Below are 22,179 nucleotides of genomic sequence, written 5' to 3'. Positions count from 1 at the left end.
AACCCAAGATCTTCCAACTGAGATCACACACCTGGTTTCAGGACTTAATGAAGCTCAGGTTCTTGATATCTCGTCACAGAAAGAATTCAGTGAGAGACAGAGTGATAGGTAAGAAGTTTATTTAGAGATTTAGAGAGAAACATACTCTGCAGACAGAGTGTGGGCCATCTCAGAAGGTGAGAAAAGGCACCATGGTATGGGGGTTGTCAGTTTTTATAGGGCCGGGTAATTTCATAGGCTAATGAGTGGGAGGAGTATTCCAGCTATTTCAGGAAGGGACGGGGATTTCCAGGAATTGGGCCACTACCCACTTTTTGATCCTTATGGTCGGCATTGGAACTGTCATGGTGCCTGTGGGAGTGTCATTTAGCTTGCTGATGTGTTACAGTGAGCGTGTACTGGGGCTCAAGGACTACTGGAAGTCAATCTGTCTGCCATCTTGGACCCATTTGGTTCTAATCAGTTTATGTCATGTCCTCGGGCTATGTCATTCTTTCAGAGGTTGTGCCTTGCCCCCTTCCCTCCTGTTTCAGATGTATCCTACATAAATAAAAGGTCTTTGGTTTCTTCAGTAATTCTTAAAATTGTAAGGTTGTCCTGATACTGAAATGTCAAAAAAATGCCCTTAAAATTTCTTTGGCTCATTGGAGCACTTTTTTTTTTTTTTTTTTTTTTTGCCACATTGCATGGCATGTGGAACTTCCCAACCAGAAATCAAACCCTGCATTGGACGCATGGAGTCTTAACCACTGGACCACCAAGGAAGTCCTCTTGGAGAGCTCTTGAAATTAATATTTCAACATTTCAAAGCAATGAAAAAAACTAATGGTTTAATTCCATTTACTCTTTGCCTTTTGTTCCATTGTTGTCGTATATTTTATTTCTACATGTTTTAAACTCCATAAGATTTTATTACTATTGCTGTTTTCAGCAGTGTTTACTTGTACTTACTCACATATTTACCTATTTACCTATTCCTGTGTTCTTTGTTCTTCCCTGACCTTCCTTGTTCCAGCTGGATCATGTTCCCTTTGCCGGGTTAATTCCTTCTGGCATTTATTGTAGCATTCCAATGGCTTATCCCAGCTTTTGTCTGAAGTGTCTTTACTTTGTGTTCACTTAGGAAGGATATTTTCACCTGGGTGAGGGTTCTAGTCTGGCATTTGTTTTTCACTGTTGTTGCTGTTTTTTCTTTCCTCACCTAAAATAAAATGGCATTCCATTGTCTTCTGGCTTCCAAAGTTTCTATTAAAAAATCAACTATGGGGCTTCCCTGGTGGTGCAGTGGTTGAGAATCCGCCTGGCAATGCAGGAGACATGGGTTCGAGCCCTCTTCCGGGAAGATTCCACATGCTGCAGAGCAACTAAGCCTGTGTGCCACAACTATTGAGCCTTCACTCTAGAGCCCACGATCCACAACTACTGAGCCCATGTGTCACAACTACTGAAGCCCAAGCACCTAGAGTCTGCTCCACAACAAGAGAAGCCACCACAATGAGAAGTCCGTGCACTGCAATGAAGAGTAGCCTCTGCTCTCTGCAAGTAGAGAAAGCCCACGCACAGCAAGACACAATGCAGGACTTCCTAGGTGGCGCAATGGTTAAGACTCCACCTGCCAGTGCAGGTGACACGGATTTGAGCCCTGCTCTGGGAAGATTCCACATGCTGCGGAGGAACCTGCACACCACAATGAGGAGTAGCCCCCTCTCTCATCAACTAGAGAAAGCCTGTGTGCAGCAATGAAGACCCAAGGCAGCCAATAAATTAAATTTATGTATATAAAAAAAAGGACACAATGCAGCCAATAAAAATAAATAAAATTTTTAAAAAAATCAACTATGTGTTCTGTTCTTGTTTTGATTTTTTCTCTAGCTACTTTTAAGATTGTACCTTTGCCCTTGGTTTTTGTAAGTTTTAATGTGATGTGCCTAGGTGTAGAGGTTTTTGTTTGTTTTTAAATTATATTTTGAGTGTGTACAGCTTCTCGAGACTGTACTATGATGTGTGGGGAAATTCTCAGCCAGTGCTTCTTTAAATATTACCTCTGCTCCATTTCCTCTCTCCCTTATACTAGGATTCTAATTATTAATATATGTAGGTTAGACATTTCACCATGGTCCAGGTCTCTCTTTAGGTTTTCTGTATTTCCCATTCTTCTTTTCTCTGTGTGCATCAAACTAGACACTTTCCTCTGAACTGTCCTCCCATTAACTAATGCCTATTCGGCTATTTTCATTCTGCTATTAAACCCATATTTTGATTTCTTAATTTTAGTCAGATTTTTTATTTCTGGAATTTTTGTCCTGTCTTTATGTGGATTCTAGGTATCTGCTAAAATTCTCCATTCTTTTCTCTTGAATATATTAATAATATTATTTTAAAGTCCTTGACATTAAGTACAGTAGCTGAATCACTTCTGGGTCTGTTCCCAGAAGTCTGTTGTTTTTCTTACTGTCTTGTCAGCTGGTTTCTTTAACATGCTTTCTAATATTTCATTTGATGCCAGACGTTATAGGTGAAAAAATTCTGGAAATCCTGTTCATCTTCCTCTAAAGAGGATCAGGTTTTGTTTTAGCAGCTTACCAGTGGATCACCCTGACTCCCATTTGTGATTGACGTTAGGCTGAATTAAACTTGGTCTGTTTCAGTTTTGTCCTTGCTCTACGGCATGGTTCTTTTGGAGTCTCAGTGGAAACTCCATGGTGTTTACCAGCACCCTCCAACTTGGTAGGGCTTGATCTTGAGCTGTAATCTCTGTCTTTCCAGTACTAGGCAGCTGCTCAAATCTGCTTATCCATTTAACCTCTCATGCTGCTTTTTACAGGTTTTCTCTTATTTTCACCATTCACAGCTTAGAAGTCAGCTAAAGGTTTGAGGAGAAATTTTATGCAAGTTGTAGAGCTATCTCGTCTAGGACACCGCCCCTTGTCTCCCAGCGACACCCCTAAATGCTGACAGTAAGAGTGGTGTTTTCTGCCTGGAATCCATAAACAGAGGAAAGGCCAGGTAGTTGTAAGCTCACCTCTTCCACTTGATTTCTGTCAGCAATCTCAGTTGATGTCCATCAGCTTCTGTTCAGTCACTCGGTGCTGACCACAAAAGCAAGAGTGGAGGAGCCATGCTGGCATCTGCCCAGCGTCGCAGGCTGCCCCTCCCCAAGTCTTGTTTACCTGCTGCAACCGCTGCATGTCCAGCCTTCCAGCAGCAGGCTCTCCAATGCTGAGTCCCCAGTATGGTTACCGTCCCACTAGGAGGCCAGTCGGACGCTTGGTGGCCAGGTGGCTCCACTGGACCCCTTCTGTTCTGGAAGCAATGGCAATTGATACGATGGAACCAACCCAGACTCTAGGTGTTTGCTTGCCTTACCTGCTTGCCAGGCCTTAGACAGAACCACTCACCATCTGAGGGTTTACAGAATGTTTGATTCATCCATGTGATACCACATCAAACCAATGAACCTTTCCACCTCTACAGCAGAGGAGGTAGAGGAGTGAGCATGTTATCACGGGGTCCACTGGTCCTATCACATGCCACGTCCCCAGACGCTGCCAGGCTGAGACACGCGGGGGATGGAGGCACACTGTGGGTGCCAGCGTGAAGGCTGTTCTTCACCGGGATGGGCACCGTCCTCGGTGCAGCTGTGCCTCAAGTCAGCTACCTTTATATGGCTGTGCTCTTGGTAGGTGGGCCATACAGACTGGGTACCAGGGAGAAGCAGGAGAGGCCGTGCGTACCTCACTCCCATGACCCAACCGAGGAATACGTGCTTCTCTGTCCCGCAAGCCTGGGCGCTGCAGGTTTAGAGGCTTGATTCCGAAGACAGGACAGTTCATTCAGGAAACACATCAATAGTCCTTTCAAGATATAAACTACAGCTGCTGCCAGGGGACCAGCCCGCAGCAAGAGGAGTCACCCCTGTGACGGGGATATTTGATCCCGACCACCAGGAGAAGGTGGGGCTGTTACCACCGTGGGAGAAGGGAGGCCTGTGCTTGGCACCCAGCTGATTCCCCATAATCCTAGAGTACCTCTTTGCACTACCCCATTTTGTGCGTGAATAGTGAACACAGCAATCACAGCCTGAGACGCACACAGCAACCAGGGCTTCAGGCATGAGTGTTTGCGTCTGGCTACCGGGAAAGCCTCCAAGACCAGTGCAGGTGCTGAGCTGAGAAATGCAACAGTGAGTATAATTTGCAGTCCTAAGACCAGCAGCAGGGGGAGAGGAGGCTGTAGTTCATCTGCTTGTAAGTTTCTCCCAGGAAAACAGGCCCACCAGGAATCCTGGTGGTGCTTCTCCCAAAATGTGTATGACAAAATGAATCCAGGTGATGAAATTGTGGGCCACCCAGTCCCCCCTTTCAGAACTGAGGAGCTTATTCTCCAGCCACTAAAAGTGCTGCAGACAGGCAGTCCTCAGCTTGAAAGAGTCACCTTGCCCCAGAGCAGACCAGTTCCTGGAACAGCCCACATCCAATGACTGGTTAACATAGGAGCAAAGATCTGGCCCCTTCATTTGATGTTGGGACAGTTGTGAATTTGGAGCTCTTTGTAGGGTCAGCTGATGCCTTTACCGAGACTGCATAACAGGCCTCTTCTCTCTCCACCCAGTCCTGCTTCCTTCTCTTGTGATCCCAGAAGCCTCCATGCAAATGTCCACTTAAGAGTCAGCTTCCCCCGGAACCCGACCTGGGATAGTCTCCCCCCTGCCTCTCGTATTTCAAAAATCTGTAGACTCTGCTTATGGAACAGAGCAGCTAAAACTGCTTCTGTTTCTTCACTATTATAAACAAAGTTTTGAAAGTCATTGTAGACATCCTTAATTGTTTTCCATGGGGTCATAAAAAGGGAATTTCTGGGGCAAAGTACACATAGTGAAAAGGCCTTTTAATACATGTGCCAAATGCCTTCCAAAAGTCCTGGACTCTCACCAGTTGTATATGAGGATACCTCCTGCCTCCACATCTTTGCCAGCATTGGGCTATCACATCCTTTTTAATAACTGCTATTTTGACATTGCCTTCGCTAAGTTTGGGGATTATTGCATCCCATACAAACTGGAAAAGGAACCTCATTCTTTCCATGTAAAATCTCTAGAAGAAGGACATGAGCTTTTGAGAAAAGCCAAATAACTAAGGAGAGCGGGATCCAAATCTCTGAGAGAAAATTTTCAACTCCTGCAATCCCATCTGAACCAGGAATTTCTCTGAATCCTTCATGTGCTCAGAGCACCACACCGTCACTTAAGGTGATATTATCGGCATAGAAAATCCTGATGTTCCACATCGCCAGGCAGTAGATATGTCAGGAAACCCAGGTATGCCCAGAAATGCGAGAAGAGGATTGGTGTGACAGCATCACTGCTCTTTTCCTTTGGTGGGAAACTCCTGGGCAGAGTCTGGACTCATGTTTCCTGATGGAAAAGTAGTCTCCCTCACAATGGCTTTTCTGTGGGGCCAGTGCTCATGGCTTCACAAGGCAGAAGGGAAGGAAGTTAGTGTAAACGGGCCAGAGCTTCTGAAATTTATATTTATCATCCACATTGCCCAGAAAAAATAAAAAGTTAAATCAGCATGCACAAAAGAGGAAAATAGGTGAGTGATAATAAAGAGAGAGAACAGTCAATAGAAACAAATCCAGAAATGACTCAGACTTGGAGTGAGCAGTCAAAATTGCTATGATTCATGTTTTAAAAGGTGGAAGAAAAGAGGGTGAGGACTGATTTTTTTAAAAAACATGGGATAGAGTATTTCAAAACAATTAAAATCTGCCAAAAGTCAAGTGAAAATTTTAGAACTGCAAAATTAAATATTTGAAATTCATTGGATGACTTTAGCAGCAGACTTTGCACAGAAGAAAATAACACATACTAAACTTGAAAACAAGTAAGTGGAAAACAACTAAACTGAATAACAGAGAGAAATAAGAATAGAAGGAGCAAAAAGTATGAGAAAGGCTCTTACTTACATGTAATTGCTGTCCAAGAAAGAGAAGAGAGAGAGGATGGGCAGATGCAGTATTTGCAAAATTAACATGAAGAATTCTCCAAATTTATTGAAAGATGTCAACTCACAAAGTCAACAAGTTCAGCCATCTCCCAAAAGGTTAATAGAAAGGTCAGTATACTTGCAAATACTGATCTGCTGAAAATAAAAAGTAAAAAGACACATTATATTATCAGCTAAAAACTAAGGAAGGTAGAAGACAAAGAAATAATATTTTTTAAATGTAAAAGAATTAAAAATTGTCAAGCCAGCATTCTTAGGCAGAGAAAAAATTATTTTCAGGCAGATGGGTGACATCAGCAAGATCACAGAGTAGGCAGCTCCAAGCTCTCATTTCCACACAGAAACACCAACAAACACAAGCAGAACTGTTAGAACCAAACCTGTCAGAAACTCTGGAAAACAGTCAAAAGTTTGCAACAACCAAGTGAACACTGAATCAAGAAAGGGATGACTTCAAAGCAGTAGGGAAGCTTTGTGGCATTTTTACTTGCCCTTGCCCCACCCCATCCCTGGACTATGGCCCAGGAGCAAAAGCTGGGGAGAGTTTCTTTGGGAAATTAGGGCATTCCAAAGTAGAATGCCCTCATGAATACGGGGCAGTTTAGAAACCCTCATGCATGCTGAGAGAGACACACACCCTCAGAACAGATCTGAGAAAACACTAAGATTTCACCTCAGGCTCTCCCTAACCCTGGCTAAATGGTAAAGGAGGGCCAGCACAGAGCCAACCTGAAAAAAAAAAAGGAGGGTTTTGTTGTTGTTTTAATAAAATACCTGGAATTCAAGGAAATCTCTGTCAAAAAACTAGCTAAAAACAAGCTAAAGAACAGAGACACTTCAGCAACCACAAACAACAAGGAATACAGCCTTTGCAAAAATAATTTGTGGGGGTCACTAAACAGATGGATACTACAGCCTTCAGCAATCAAAAAAACCCAGCAAAACCTGTGAAGGGAGATAATCTGATTCCCACTCAATTTGAAAAAATTATCCACTTGGTTTTTCAGTAGATTTTAATCTTACCAAATTGATAAACAAAATTTGATATATCCATACAATGGAATATTTTTCAGCAATAAAAAGAATGAAGTATAGACACATGCTGCAACATGGATGAACCTTGGAAATATTATGCAAAAACTACAGGAAAGTGGTTGAATAAGCTATGCTTGCATCCACACCAGGAAGTACTGTGTAGCTGTTAAAAAAAAAAAAATTTTTTTTTAAATAAAGATCTCAATGAGCTGACATGGAATGATTTCCAGGATAAACTGCTGAGCTAAAAAAAGCAAAGTGCAAAATAGTACTTATAGTGTGCTATCCTTTAAGAAAGAAGGGGATGTAATAAAATGAACATATACCTGCTCGTTTGTGCAAAAGAATGCAGGAAGGATCAACCTGAAACTGAAAAGATTAGTTACCTACAGGCGTAGTTGGCCAAGCGGTGGAAAGAATGGGGCAGTGAGTCTCGGTAACAGAGGTGACAAGGGAGTGACACAAGTTTTAGTACACCCTTTTATACAGCACTGGCTCTTAGAACTATGGTAATATTTTACAAATGCAAAAGTTTAAAGAAAATAATGAAAACTAATCATGAACCTGAAATGGAATATAAAATTAACAGCCTAACTGTTATAACCAAGAGTGAAGGCCTGAGGAAGGAAACTAACCTAAATAACTTTGCAAAGCAATATTTTGCCTGTAAAGCTAAAGACAAAACAAACAAAAAACCCTGCACACATATAAGGTAATCCTCCTAGTAAATCTTTTCTTATAGGTGTATGGGTTAGTAATTCTGAAACACACATGTATGCACATACATGTGTGTGTACATATACATATATATTTATAACAAGTGCATATATTATAGCTAATAAGAGCTGCACTTCTCAGTGTCAGAGAAGCTACAGATAATGAAAAGAGGAATGACAGCACATTGTAATGATCACACCTAACAACCAGATCTTGATTTGAAAGCACCATTCTCCAAAAATAGGAATCAGAGCTCCTTGGAGAAATGGTTGATTTCAGGGCTGGTGCAGGGAAACTAGAAGATAAGCCTGGAACATCTAGTGTCAGAAACTAAGTGCTAAAAGCATGATGGCAGATGTCAAAGGACACAGGAGCCAACCTGAAGGAGTGTGTAACAGCCAAAGCTGGGAAATGTTCAGAAACAATATTTTTTTAATGATATTCTATGGGTTAAACCTATAAAATTAAAAAGTATCCACGAATCTGTATTGATGCAAGAAATATTGAATATATAATACATAAGTAAATGGAAGAGAAGAACCAGTTCTTTCTCGTAGGAGGATTATGTTGCTAAACGTAGCTGGAAAGGGGGAAATAGAAAACGACCACGAGGCAAACACCGCAGTCACAGGCGTTGCAGTCCAGCCGGATGCTAAAATTAGCGGGTGGAGGGTTGAAGAGAAACAGGATATTTGCATAGCCTGGAAGCGTTTACCTCCAAATATTTATTAATTCCCAAGCAGGAAATAGTAGCATGCAGTGGAGGGCCACAGCAGAGAGCTTGTTAACTGAATGACCTAAGCATCCCCAGTAACAAGACGCACTGGCAATGCGGACCTGAAACCGGTGCTGAGAGTCAGGTCGCTGTGTCGTTTCGTTGGGGGCGGGGGGAGGATGTGAGGGGGAAAGGATGGATTAAAAGTGACATATACGTCAGGCAGAATGCCACTACAGAGTTTACTGATGCACGTTTGGGTGATAAAACTATAAAGAAAAGCAAGGAAGTTCTTTCCGTAGACGTCGGGGTTTTGCAGGTGGGGGCGGAAGGCAGATGCTGGGCTCTGCGCGGGCCGACAGGTCTGTGATCCTTCTCTGGTCTCTGCTTTGTGCCGTTTTCTGTAACCGCTGTACCTCCCAGCAAAGAAAGTTTGACAAACACGGACACGTGTGTGTACCTGAGAGGAAGGATATCTGGAAAGAAACACATCAAACTGCTTTACAGCGGGCGGTGGGATTATAGATTTTAATTATTACACTATTCTATAATGTTCAAATGTTCAAAAATGAGTTTCAGCTTTATAACGGGGGGGCGGGGGTGGACACACGAGCATCTATTTTTCTGCTAAGTTCCAAAGCCACCTCCCAGGTGCGCCCGCAGAGTCCGGGTTTGGTTTCCCCAGGTACCCTCTCCCGGGAAGGGAACGCGGTCCTGCAGCCGCCGCCCCCCTTTCCCCCGCGCTGCCCCGGCGCGTCGGCCCGGGCTCGGGTTTTGCAGCCGCGTCCCGGCCTGGACCCGACGTAGCCCGGGCGGGCGGGGGTCCCGGGGCTCGCTCAGCCGCGCCCTCCGCCCGCCTCTCGCTCCTTTTCTGTTTGACCTGAAGTTCACCCGAAAAAAGCGAAAGATTTATGCAGAAAAGCGACCTGGATGCGCGGGACGAAAGAGCCTTAAAGCATCAAAAGTCAGGCGGCCTACGTGACCTCGTGGCGCAATGGTAGCGCGTCTGACTCCAGATCAGAAGGTTGCGTGTTCAAGTCACGTCGGGGTCACGGCTACTCGGTTTTCCCCCAGGGAACCTGGCACTTGGGGCCGCCTAGGATTCCATCCTACGGCTCTATTCGGTTCTCCCTGCTCCTCTGCACCACGGCCAGAGGATGAACCTTAGGCTTTCAGCATCATTTTCTTATCTGATCGGGGTGATTTGGGAAACTCCGGGAGCGTGAGGCGAGCCGGGGACGTCAACACAATAAAAGACAGGACAAAACAGGTATTGGAAAATGAGATGTAAATTGTTTTTAAGCATATAAAAATAACTTCTTTCATAGTCAGAGAAATGCAAATTAAAATTCAATGAGTTATTTTTAACCTGTGAGATTGGCTAACCTATGATCAAAAAGCTGATGTTAAATTGCATTGCTCTCACCGTTAAAGCTACAAAGAACAGAGACACAACCCAGGACCAGAAGATACTAAAATAATTATAAAAGAATACTTTTCAGCCAGTTTAGAAAAGTTTTCTCTTATATTTTCAGTATTGCTTCTGTTCCTTGTGCTCTAGACTTGTTCCAGGAATGCATTCACCCTTCCATAGAGTGAATAATCACACTTCTCTATCCTCTGCATCTATAAACTCCTCTCTGAACGTTTCCTGTTTTCACATTTTCTCTGCCCTTTGGGCAGTCTTCTCAAGTGTGTCCACCATCTGGGATTCCATACTCTGCAATTTAAAAAAGCACTGTGGTCCTACTTCCATCATTTCAGTTTCCATAAAGCGTCCCCTGTTTTATTCTCCTCTCTTTTAAACTCAGTCAGTTGCCCCACGAGGCTTTTCACACCTCATTTCAGAGAGGTCACATCTTGGAGGAAGTCTCCCACTGTTTTTCTGAAGAAAAAAAAATTCTGAAACTTTCCATTGTTTTCAGTGGTATGTTTTTCTTCTGTCAGGAACTACCCTCTTTTCCTAGATCTGCAGAATTTAAAAAACAAAAACAAACAGCAACAAAAACTTGCTTTTCTCTCTTACTCATACTCTGAAATTCCTCTTGTTTAATCCTTTAAAATCTGTTCAGACGCAGCGTGAAGCAACAGATGGGACTGTGCTAAGGCTTGGTCCTGCTCTCTGTTCATTGGTGGAGGTCAGAACCCTTCTTGGAGCCAATGGCCAGAGGACAGGCTGGGGCAGAGCAGCCACCCCATTCCCAGTGCTCAGGAAGGTGTCCCCTAGGGCTTTGTTGCAGTGATGTTTTCTCCTCCTCTCCTGTGAGGTTCCCTTGCAACTGTGAGCCAGTGAAAGCAGTACTTAACCCCAGAGATACCACATTTCAGCATGTTTCAACTTAAATGTTTTAAATGGGTCTTGCCTCCTTGGCTAAAGCAGAAAACAACATCACTGCATTCACTTAAATCTCCTAAAAGTAACACTTTAATTTAATGCCGAACAGATACTGTGAAATCCCTTGGATTTTTCTTCTTTCAAGAATTTTACATTCAAACCATCTATTGGTAGATATTCTAGCCTAAGAATTAGTTCTAAGCAAACTGTATTAATTTTAAGGTTTTAATGGTATCCTTCAAGTTTCTTATGACGATAAAATTCTCTTTTCATATGTTCATAAGTCCAATTGTAAAAGGTTGTAAAGTTGTCAGATAATCTTTTCCCATTACAGTCTCATTTTTATTATAGAAGCAGACTTTCAGTCATCAGTTTTAACCCTCAGCTCCTTTATTTCAGATGAATAAGCACTTGTTCCCCTCAACACTCAGAAAACAAAGGCAGGGACACAGTCAAGATGGCGGAGGAGGAGGACGTGCGCTCACTCCCTCTTGCAAAAGCACCAGAATTACAACTAACTGCTGAACAATCATCGACATAAAAACACTGGAACTCACCAAAAAAGAGAACCCACATCCAGAGACAAAGGAGAGGCTGCAATGAGACGGTAGGAGGGGCGCAATCGCGTTAAAATCAAATCCGGTAAATGCTGGGTGGGTGACTCACAAACAGAAAAGGCAGCCTCTTCAATAAGTGGTGCTGGGAAAACTGGACAGCTACATGTAAAAGAATGAAATTAGAACACTCCCTAACACCATACACACACAAACAAACTCAAAATGGATTAAAGACTGAAATGTAAGGCCAGACACTATAAAACTCCTAGAGGAAAACATAGGAAGAACACTCTTCGACATAAATCACAGCAAGATCTTTTTTGACCCACCCCCTAGAGTAATGGAAATAAAAACAAAAATAAATAAGTGGGACCTAATGAAACTTCAGAGCTTCTGCACAGCAAAGGAAACTACAAACAAGACGAAAGACAACCCTTAGAACGGGAGAAAATATTTGCAAACAAATCAGCAGACAAAGGATTAATCTCCAAAATATATAAACAGTTCATCCAGCTCAATATCAAAAAAACAAACAACCCAATCAAAAAATGGGCAGAAGACCTAAATAGGCATTTCTCCAAAGAAGACATACGGATGGCCAAGAGGCACATGAAAAGCTGCTCAACATCACTAATTATTAGAGAAATGCAAATCAAAACTACAATGAGGTATCACCTCACATCAGTTAGAATGGACATCATCAGAAAATCTACAAACAGTAAATGCTGTAGAGGGTGTGGAGGAAAGGGAACGCTCTTGCACTGTTGGTGGGAATGTAAATTGATACAGCCACTATGGAGAACAGTATGGAGGTTCCTTGAAAAACTAAAAATAGAGTTACCACATGACCCAGCAATCCCACTCCTGGGCATATACCCAGCCAACACCATAATTCAAAAAGACACATGCACTCCAGTGTTCACTGCAACACTATTTACAATAGCCAGGACATGGAAGCAACCTAAATGTCCATCAACAGATGAATGGATAAAGAAGATGTGGTACATATATACAATGCAATATTACTCAGCTGTAAAAAGCAATGAAACTGGGACATTTGTAGAGACATGGATGGACCTAGAGACTGTCACACAAAGTGAAGTAAGTCAGAAAGGGAAAAACAAATATCGTATATTAACACATATATGCAGACTATAGAAAAATGGTACAGATCAACCGGTTTGCAAGGCAGAAATAGAGACACAGATGTAGAGAACAAACATATGGACACCAAATGGGGAAAGCGGGGAGGGTGGGGGGGGAATGAACTGGGAGATTGGGATACCAAATACTACACTCTAAATATATGCAGTTTATTGTCTGTTAACTGTATCTCAATAAAAGTTCTTAAAAAAATAAAAGAAAAAGGCAGCATACATTTTTAGAAAAACTGGGACAAGGACAAAAGTATCACTTCTTAGACGGAAAAAGTAGGGATAAATAGACAGAAAAAGAAAAACTGCCCTAGACTTAATTTCAAAAGTTTATTCAACCTGCACCAATGCATCAGATATTTTTAAATTTTAAAAATTCCTAGAGATTTTTCTGTTCTATTGTACATTCCTGCTTCACATCAAACTAGCTGTATTGCTTTATTTCAGAAGGGAGGTAAAATTTAAAAATAGGAGCACAGCCTTGCCACAGGCACAGTACATGATACATATTTTTGTCCCATTGTTTCTCCCACTGAGGACGACTCCTTACCTCCAGCCAAGTACCTCTGGGACATGTCACCTGGCCAGAGAGGTGCTCTCCTGACAGAGGCTAAGCCGGCTGCATTATCTCCAAGGGATTTGGATTGGAAGCATATGGGACCTTCTGTTTGTTTCAGAGGGCGTTCTCACAGACACAGTGAGCTGAGATGATAAAGTGACTTTGTTTCCTATCATCCCTTAAAAAGATATTCAGTTTTTTTGTTTTGTCTTGTGTTTTGTTTTTTGTTTTCTGTATTTTTGTGGGGTTTTTTTTTTTTTTTTGATGTTTAAAACAATTTGGGTTTTATTGTTTTTGCTAAACAATACTAAAAAATTTTTCATTTTGAGGGCAGGACTTGCATTATTTTATTTTAATCCATTTATTTAATTTTTTAAAAAGTAAGGGGAAAGAGATCATGGCCAAAAAAAAAAAAAGTAGTTAGGGATTTCCCTGGTGGTCCAATGGTTAAGACTCCACACTTCCACTGCAAGGGGACACAGGTTTGATCCCTGGTCTTGGAACTAAGATCCCCCATGTCTCATGGTGTAGCAAAAACCAGGGAAACAGAGGGGGAGGAGAGGGGGAGATTTTATTTCACAAAGAAAAAAAGAAAAAAAAATACTAGTTAACTCACAGTCCACCCCTGAAGCTCTAGCCAGTCACATGAGCCTCCTCTTAGGGCGGCTCCATCCCGCGCCGAGGGCGCTGTCCAGGCCCCAGTGCTGAAGCACCTCGGTTGTCTCCGCCCTTGAAGGAGGTGGAGCCTCAGCCTGCAGCAGCCTCCACCCTCCCCCGGCCCGCGCTCCAGACCCCGGCCACCCGGGCTCAATAGTCCACAGCGATGCCCCGCTGCCTCAGCCCTTCTGACCACGGACCACCGGCCTCTGAACCCTCAGCATCTCCTCAGGAGGTCCGATCTTCCCTAAGGAGGCCCAGAGAGGGCCAATGGCCTGGCAGAGAGACACAGGTGAGAACATCAGGGAATCCCAGTCCACTTCCCGGGAAAAGGTAGGAAGGCATGCACCTCAGACGTCTTCATCGCCGGCTCAGACCTTTCCTGTGAGTTGTGACCGGGGGCTGGTCCCGAGGGAGCTCCTCCCACTTCCTAGGGACACGACCCTCTCCAAAGGCCTCAAGAAAACCCTAAATTCCTTGCATGCATATTCCATGCAGTAAAGACACCTCCACGTCTAGTCTGGGCGACTCCCAGCTGCTTGGACGTTCGCATCCCTTGTCCCCAAGTCCAAGCAGGGAGATGCACGGGTGTCCTGGAAGCTCTGCGGAATCTGATGGCAGTGATGTCTGGGAGCACGAAGAAGGGGCAGCGACTAGTTCGGAAAAGAGGGGCCGATGCGAGCCAGAGTGAGCAACCAGGTGGGCACCAGGGGTCACAACCCGGACTCCAGCGGACTCACCAGCTCCACAGCCCAGGACCTCCCACCTCCTTAGGCAGTGCAAGGGCCAGTGTGGGACCAGGTAAGGGAGGTAGACCAGGGCGCGGTGGAGAGAAAGGGGATTTAGGGGCATCCCAGGGAGCCTGTGCCCAGCCCTCAGGGACCTGGGCAGCCCTGGGGTTTCCCGGGGGGGCTTGCCCAGCTCCGGCCACTGCTGGTGGCGCTCCGGTCAGAGGCGCCACCTGCTGTAGACAGCGGCAGCCCGCAGGCCCCGGGGCTGCTGAGGCATCCCAGGATGGCTGGTAACAGGGAGAATCTACTGACTGCTGACGCATGCAGCTGGACCTGTGCAGCCTGCGCCCGTCTTCATCCAGCAGACCAGCTGGGATGGGAAGAGGCACCGCAGGAGGCCTAAGCAAGGGAGCCTGACACCAGCCATGCGAAGGCCAAAAGGTAATGCAAGCCTTCGCCTCACCTGTGGGGATCGTGTTCAGGACGCATGGGGGTTTTCAAGGGGGTCAGTCCTTTGTAGAAAAGCACCTTGATCTTCATCCACTGCTAAGTGGTTATTTAAAATGTATGATTTGTTTACACCCTAATATAGAACACACTGATGGTACATTTAACAAAGTTTTTAAATTTATTTTTTTTTGTTTTTCCCCCAGCAATGACAAATCATTTAGCAAATTTTTAAACAGCAATTTTAGTTAAATGTTTGGCCAGTGTTATTCAGCAATACAATAGCTCTGCATAATCATAACATTTAAATAAACTTAACATGTGGTAGTAATTTTGTCAACTGTTTTGTTTCGTTTTCCTTGGTTTATGAGACTCTCACCCTTAGAGTTTAGTTGCTAGGGTAAGGGGAACATGGGCAGACTATCTAGACTTGTGTTCAATATTGTGATGTAGCTGATGAAAGCAGTAGGAACTCATAGGCAAATATGGGTGACAAATGCTCATTCTGATACCAGATGACATTCAGTCTGCTTTGCAGAATTCTTCACTCCCAAATGCAGACAATGGCTCTTGGAATCCCTAATCATATAATCTTTTTTTAATTTAATTTTATTTTTTTATTGGCTGAGTTGGGTCTTCGTCGCTGCATGTGGGCTTTCTCTAGTTGTGGAGAGCGGGGGCTATACTTGTTGCAGTTCGCGGTTTTCCTCATTGCAGTGGCTTCTCTTATTGTGGAGCACAGGCTCTAGGCACATGGGCTTCAGTAATTGTAGTAGTTGTGGCTCGCGGGCTCTAGAGCACAGGCTCAGTAGTTGTGGCGCATGGGCTTAGCTGCTCTGCAGCATGTGGGATCTTCCCGGACCAGGAACTGAACCCATGTTCCCCGCATTGGCAGGCAGATTATTAACCACTGTGCTACCAGGGAAGCCCCCTGATCATATAATCTTTGCTTCATATATGCTTTGATATGTTGTCTTCTTGTGATCTCTACTCTTGAGAAGAAACATTGTGACAACTAGATAAGACTTTGTCTTTCTTTTTATGCAGGGTCATCCAGGACAGATGTGGATGTATTTTTCTCCTACAGCTCAGAACCATGTTGCAGAAAGAGATAGTTGAAACTAACAGGGAGATTGCCCACCTGAACCACAGGTATGGAATTTTGACTTTTTTTTTCAGGTTGTTTTGAAAATTTTAAGGTTAACTTGTTTAGTATCTAGTAAAGGGCTTGGTTTTGTAATTTTTATTCAAGTCATTCTGTCTATATTCAAGAAACTTGCAAATAATTTTTTTAAATGACAAGGCTACAAGGGAAATGCTGGATTAACAAACTAAATCCAGAAAGACCCCACTACACCCCCACCCCCCAGAGGCTGGGAGACTTTGTGAAGAACACCACTTTCTTTTCTGGGCAAAATCCACAAAAATTGCTCTTTGGGCCAATGAGGCATCATTGTTCTTCTGGAGAGAAGCCCAAGGATTTACTACAGGGAAAACTGTCTCGCAGTGGTGACCAGGCACCAGACTGGCTCTTTGGGCCTGTCTGCTGGGAATTGTGGAGTGTGCCCCCTGCACTAACAGTGACACCGCCCCCGAACCTGTTCGGCTCAAGGTTACCTTTTTTTTTCTTTTTTTGCTGCAAAAAGCTTTATTGTTTCCATTTGGTCCAAGGCTTGGGAACAGGGCTCCAGCGTGGTTAAAAAGCTGCCTAGTGGCTGCAGAGAGAAGCTTCAGGTAGAAGCCCTGACATCAGAGGGGCTCCTAAAAGGCCACGGGGCTCCAGAGACTCCTAGTGGTGCTTGAGGCTGAGCCTTGGAAGAGATACTGGCTCAGCCTAGCTTGGGGACCAGCCAGCCTGCGGAGGTTGGTCAGATGGTCACCCATCTTCCTGATGAGTTTCACTTTCTCATGCAGACAGTGGCTCCACGAAGTCGGGGGGGGGGGGGGGGGTGGTGTCTGCAGGGACGGAACCCAGGGTACGTAGATCCAAAAGAGGCTGGTTCAGGCTCTTCTTCATGAGAATGGCAGCCTCCATAGCGTCCTGGGTTTTACCTAGTCATCTCGGGATGGTTTCTGCATGTCCTGGAAGAGGGCTCGGCCACCGAGCTGGTTTTGCATTTTCAAGAGAGGCTCGCCGCCCTTGCGCATCTGCTTGGCCAATTCTCAGAAAAAGTGACCCACACTCTCCAGAGCGACATCATTGAGGTCGAAATAGAAGCCCAGAGAGAGGTGGGTGCAGGAGGCCCGCAGATGCATGTTGACCGGGTGGTTGACGGCGGCCTCCACCTGGTGGAATAATTCTGAAAAATCTGGGAGCTCACGGTTGATCGGTAATAAGGAGCTAAGCTCAGAAAATGGTGTTGGCTGGCCCCGGTGGCGGCAAGGACAGCTGAGTGGCTGATTCCGAAGACTGCGACTGGAAAAAAAGGTTGGAGGGTGGTCAGAGGCTGAAGCAAGGGGCATCCCTGAGTCTGTTCCATCCAAACACTGTTGAAGCCAGACACATACCCGCGGCAAGGCGAGCACACTGCTCAGGGTTGCTCTTTATGAAGAGACGTGAATAAGCATGCCTCCTGTCTTGCAGTAAACCGTTTGAAGGGTTCATTTTCCTCTATTTGAAAAACCCAACACAGGCATTTTACAATGTGGGTTGAATCGACCCAGAATAATGAAGAAAAGTTTGTTAATTTGTCTTTGGAGATAAACAGCCCACTGCAGTCACAATGGGGTCCTTCGAGAGAGAGAAAAGAAATTACTGACCATTTAAGATTGTCACTGGGTGGTGAGAAATTGCCAAACACGTCAGTGATCTCAAGTCAGAACGAGATAAGGTAAGAAGTATACTTTTAAAATATTACTGATGAGTTCGTTTCCAGTAAAGCCAGGCGAGCAATTTTATAATAGGTTTTCTTTTGGTATAAACTAAAAACAATGTGGCTTTTAACACCCCTACTTTGCAATCTTTCAATGTGTTCTAGTAGTTTAACGTTACAGATAAAGGGAAACATTAAAAATTAATAAAAGCACGTCCAGGCGAGCAGCAGTCGTGTCCCCTTTCGCTTCCAGTTGATACCGGGCTGGAAGCAACCAACATTCTGTCCATTCCTCCACCCTCTCTGCGTTTCTCCTTTCTCTGAATTTCACAAAATACTCCCCCACGTCATGCGTACGACGTTCAAAAGCCTCAATAAGCGGCTATTTTGTAAAATAAGTCCTGACAAGATACTGCACGAGAATGTAAAGAACGAAACACGCGGGGACATGCCAGGCAAGGAAAGCTCACGCAGGAGACGCCAGGAAGCGCACACTCAGCGCTTTCCCACCGTGGACCAGGTGCCCCATCCGCCGCCGCAACACGCATGCGCCCCAGGAGCGGGGGACGGGGCGGGTTCGCGCGCCCTCCGGTGGCCAGAGGTGGGCAGCGCAGAGAGGCAGGCCGCCCGCTGAATCACAGGAGCTGAATTTTCCGTCTCGTCTAAACTACCTACATTTGTGGGCAGTCCGCAGCACTCTCTTATAATACGGTTTCTGCACGCAACGTCTATAGCAGTGTCTCCACTGTCCATTCCAATTTGATTATTTTGTGTTTTCCCTCTTCTTCTTGGTCAGTAAAGTAAGAGTTGACCTCCACCTCCCCATCATCCAGCACCACCCGTGTGGTTCCCATCGTCTCCCAGCCCCTTACTCCTTGGCCCTACTGTGCTCACGCCTCGTCTCTGAGGTTCAGAGAGCCCAGTTTCATAACGAACCCCTACCATCAGCTCCCCCGGAGCTTCTCAGTGACGCTGGGGCCCCCTCCCACCAGCACATTCTGTATCTCGACGGAGGATCTTCCCAGCCTTCCAAAGAAACAGAGCTGGTACATTTTCCAGCCCCACATCCTCTCTCCGCTCTGGATTGCCGACGTCTCTGAGCCTAGCGATTCTGGCGTCACTGCTGAGCGTGGAGCCACGGATTTCTCCAAGCCGCCCAAAGCCCTTCCTGCAGGGGGTTCGCACCACCTCCTGGCCTCCGCCACAGAGGGTGTAAACCCTGATCTCAGGACTGTGCTCCTTTCCAATCAGCTCTCCAGCGCTCAGCTCTATGTTCTAATTCCGTGGTCCAGCAAACTCCGGATCCAGACCCGACTCTCCTGGTTCCTACAGACACGGGCTGGCCAGGACCTGCAGCACCTGAATAGTCCTCTTCCTCCCTTATCAAGCCCAGCGTTTCTCTTGTCCGGTTTTGCGCTGACTTGACCCTAGTTATTGGTCTAGTGATCAGAAAAGGAGGAAAGAGTAGATTGTGAGAGAGGCCCCGGTTTTATCACAAAGTACAGGCCTCAGCCTCAACATTTTCAAACAAGACCGGGTGGAGTGGGTCATGTTTGCAGGCCCAGAGAATTCGGAGCGATTGGTGTTCAAAGATGTGTGCCTGCATCAACCTGAATGTCCCCATCCCAAGTCTCAGGGTTTTCTCCTTTCCAAACAAGGTCCTGACCTTGACATAGCAAACTTCCTGGGATTGAAAATTCAACTTGTCCGAAGTTATGCTACTCTTACATTTTTATCATCAGGCTTCAAGAAGACCTCTAGTTTTCACACTCTTCCTTAATTTGGTCATTAACCACCCTCAGCCTGTTCTTGTTGATGACTCCCAGTAATAGCCACTCAATTCCACAGTCCAGAAAATTGCTACCTCTTCCATCCTCATAAAGACCTAAGAGGGAGCACCCACCAGTGGTTCCCTTCCATCAACATCCCATCCTGGTTCAACACCAGGGACAGGTTTAATGATTGTGCTGCTACAGCCTGACATGTGCTATCAGTGCTCCATCAATCACAAGTGATAGGGTCGTCATCACCAGCAAGCTGACAGGTGATCTATCACCCAAATCCCGTTTTAGAGTCTGCCTTCCTAGGACCACTGCTGGTACCAACTGTCATAGGGCAAGTGTCCCTGGAAGCAGATTCTGAGATGGAAATTGCCTGCAGGGATGTTACTGGATAGTGTTCTTTAGAAAAATACCTGTTAAAAAAAAAGTGGTATTTGGAAGGAAGATTGGACAGAGGAAAAGATGAACTGCTGTACGATTGCAACAGGGGCCTCATTTGATCCTACAGGGAACCTCAGTTAGGATGGCCCTTTAGAGAAGTTGCAAGTTGAGGCAAGGGGGCAAGGTCTTTGAACTACTGCAGTGAGCACCACTGGATGTGAACTGCCCCTGGGGAGGAGGTATGACCTGAGAGAGGCAGCTCCCTTCAGCCAGGACAGTTCCCAGGGAGGTATTCCCACACTGGCAGCTGGGGAAGTGGGTGCCCAAGCCCTGAAGGGGAGGACCCTGGCAGATCATCACAGAGTGCCCTGTAGTATATACTAAAGTTTCCAGCTTCAGTTGTTGAGTTCCACTTTGCTGTCTGCAGTCATATCAGTTATTGCTTGGTATTTTTTTCAGACATTATTGTTAGAGGTATATGTTTATGATGATATATCTTTGTCAAGTTTTATAACTTTTATAAGTGGATATCATGCTTATCTTTTCCCCTAGTGATTTTTTTAAGATTCTATTTTGTCAGACATTAGGATTATGACTTGCATCAGTCAGCGTTCAGCCAGAGAAGCAGAACCAGTAGGGCATTCATACTAAGAGATTTTTTGCAAGGAATTGGATTACTCAATTGTGGAGGCTGACTAGGCAAGTTCAGAATCTGTAGGGTGTTCTGTCAAGGAGGGCAGGCTGGAATCTTTGCCCAGAGTTTCTTATTCCTCAAGGATGACTCAATTCTACTTTTAAGGCCTTTTAACTGATTCATTCAGACTCACCCAAGTTATTTAAGATAATCTCCTTTACTGAATTCATCTGAGTTTATGGACTTTAACCACACCTACAAAATACCTTTATAACACCACTTAGGTTAGGGTTTGATTGAATAGTGAGAGACTGTAGCCTTGCCAAGTTGACACATCAAAGATCGTCACACTAGGGACCTCCATGGTGGTCCAGTGGTTAAGATTTTGCCTTCCAATGCAGGGGGTGCAGGTTCAATCCCTGTTGGGGAAACTAAGATCCCACATGCCTCACAGCCAGAAAACCAAAACATAAAACATAAGCAATATTGTAACAAATTCAATGAAGACTAAAAAAAAAAAAAAAAAGATCATCACATTACCCAACTTTCTTGTTGTTCAAGTTTGCCTAGTGTGGTAACATTAAGACTCTGACACTCCACCCATCATGATACGGGGTGGTCTGCATCTGCCTCCACTTGATTCTGCACAGACGTGACTACTTTGACCAAGAGTATGATGGAAGCAATGCTTTGTGACTTCTGAGGTTATATCATAATCAGCTTTGGAGCTTCTCTCTTGTTCACTAGAACACCTGCTCTTGAAGCCCGGAGCCGCCCTCTCAGCTCCAAGCTGAGTCCTTCACACTGAAAAGGCCACATATCCAAGCTGAGCTCATCCTTAAGCCATCTCGGCCCCACGAGGAGACGTGAGTAAAGAAGACGTCTCGGAAGTGGACCCTCCCTGCCATCAAATCGTCTCAACGGAGGCTCCAGACACAGTGGAGTAGAGAAAAGCCACACCCATTGTTCCCCTTGCAAATTCCTGACCCGCAGACTCCACGAGCATAATAAAATGCTTGTTCTTTATCTTCATTAAGTTTGCGGGTGGTTTGTCAACACAGCATTAGATAATGGGACCACCTGAATGTTTTCCTATCCTTGTATTTTCAAGCATTTTATATAATGTTGTGAGTCTTTTATAAACAACATGACCCTGGATGTTTTTCTTTTTTCCAACCTGAAAGTCTCAGACTCAGATTCCTGCGGAGAGACTCGGAGTCTTTCACAGTGGATGGTTATGAGCAGTAAGGCCCGAACCAGCACTGCGGGTCTTTCTGCCTGAAGACCACATCTTCCCTGCTCATCCTTCCTCTAGGAACTCTGGTACCAGGTTTTCTCAGGTTGAATCGCGCAGGGTTCCAACCGCCCCCACCCCCACCCCACCCCCACCCCCACCCCTCCATCTGCATCCCCTTCCCGCAGGTCCTGTAGCTCCCCGATCTCCCTCCCACTCGTCCACCAGATCCGCCTCCGCCCCGGGAAACTTGAAAGTCCTCTCAGAACCCCGCCGGCTCCCGAGCGAGCCCGGGTGAGGGGTGGAGGAGGTTGCCATGGAGACGGTCCGCTGTCCGCGGCGCGGGCGGGGCGGGCCGGGCGCAGCTTGCGATTGGTTCCGTGGGCGCGCGGCGTCCTCCCTGCGCGCATGCGCGCTGGCG

At 45.3% G+C, this 22,179-nt stretch overlaps 1 non-coding gene and 1 pseudogene across 1 annotated transcript; one reads left to right on the top strand and one right to left on the bottom strand.

Annotated features, from left to right (window-relative positions):
• Positions 1-9,455: 9,455 nt before the first annotated feature.
• TRNAW-CCA (transfer RNA tryptophan (anticodon CCA)) lies at positions 9,456-9,527 on the top strand. Its single transcript has one exon. It is a non-coding gene; the product is annotated as a tRNA-Trp (tRNA).
• Positions 9,528-16,676: 7,149 nt separating this feature from the next.
• Positions 16,677-22,168, bottom strand: LOC130840307 (ferritin light chain-like; annotated as a pseudogene).
• Between the last annotated feature and the right edge of the window lie 11 nt (positions 22,169-22,179).

Source organism: Hippopotamus amphibius, chromosome 17, assembly GCF_030028045.1.
Source record: "Hippopotamus amphibius kiboko isolate mHipAmp2 chromosome 17, mHipAmp2.hap2, whole genome shotgun sequence".
Classification (NCBI taxonomy): domain Eukaryota; kingdom Metazoa; phylum Chordata; class Mammalia; order Artiodactyla; family Hippopotamidae; genus Hippopotamus; species Hippopotamus amphibius.
Note: the sequence above shows the minus strand (reverse complement) of the source record. Positions and strands in the feature narration are given on the sequence as shown.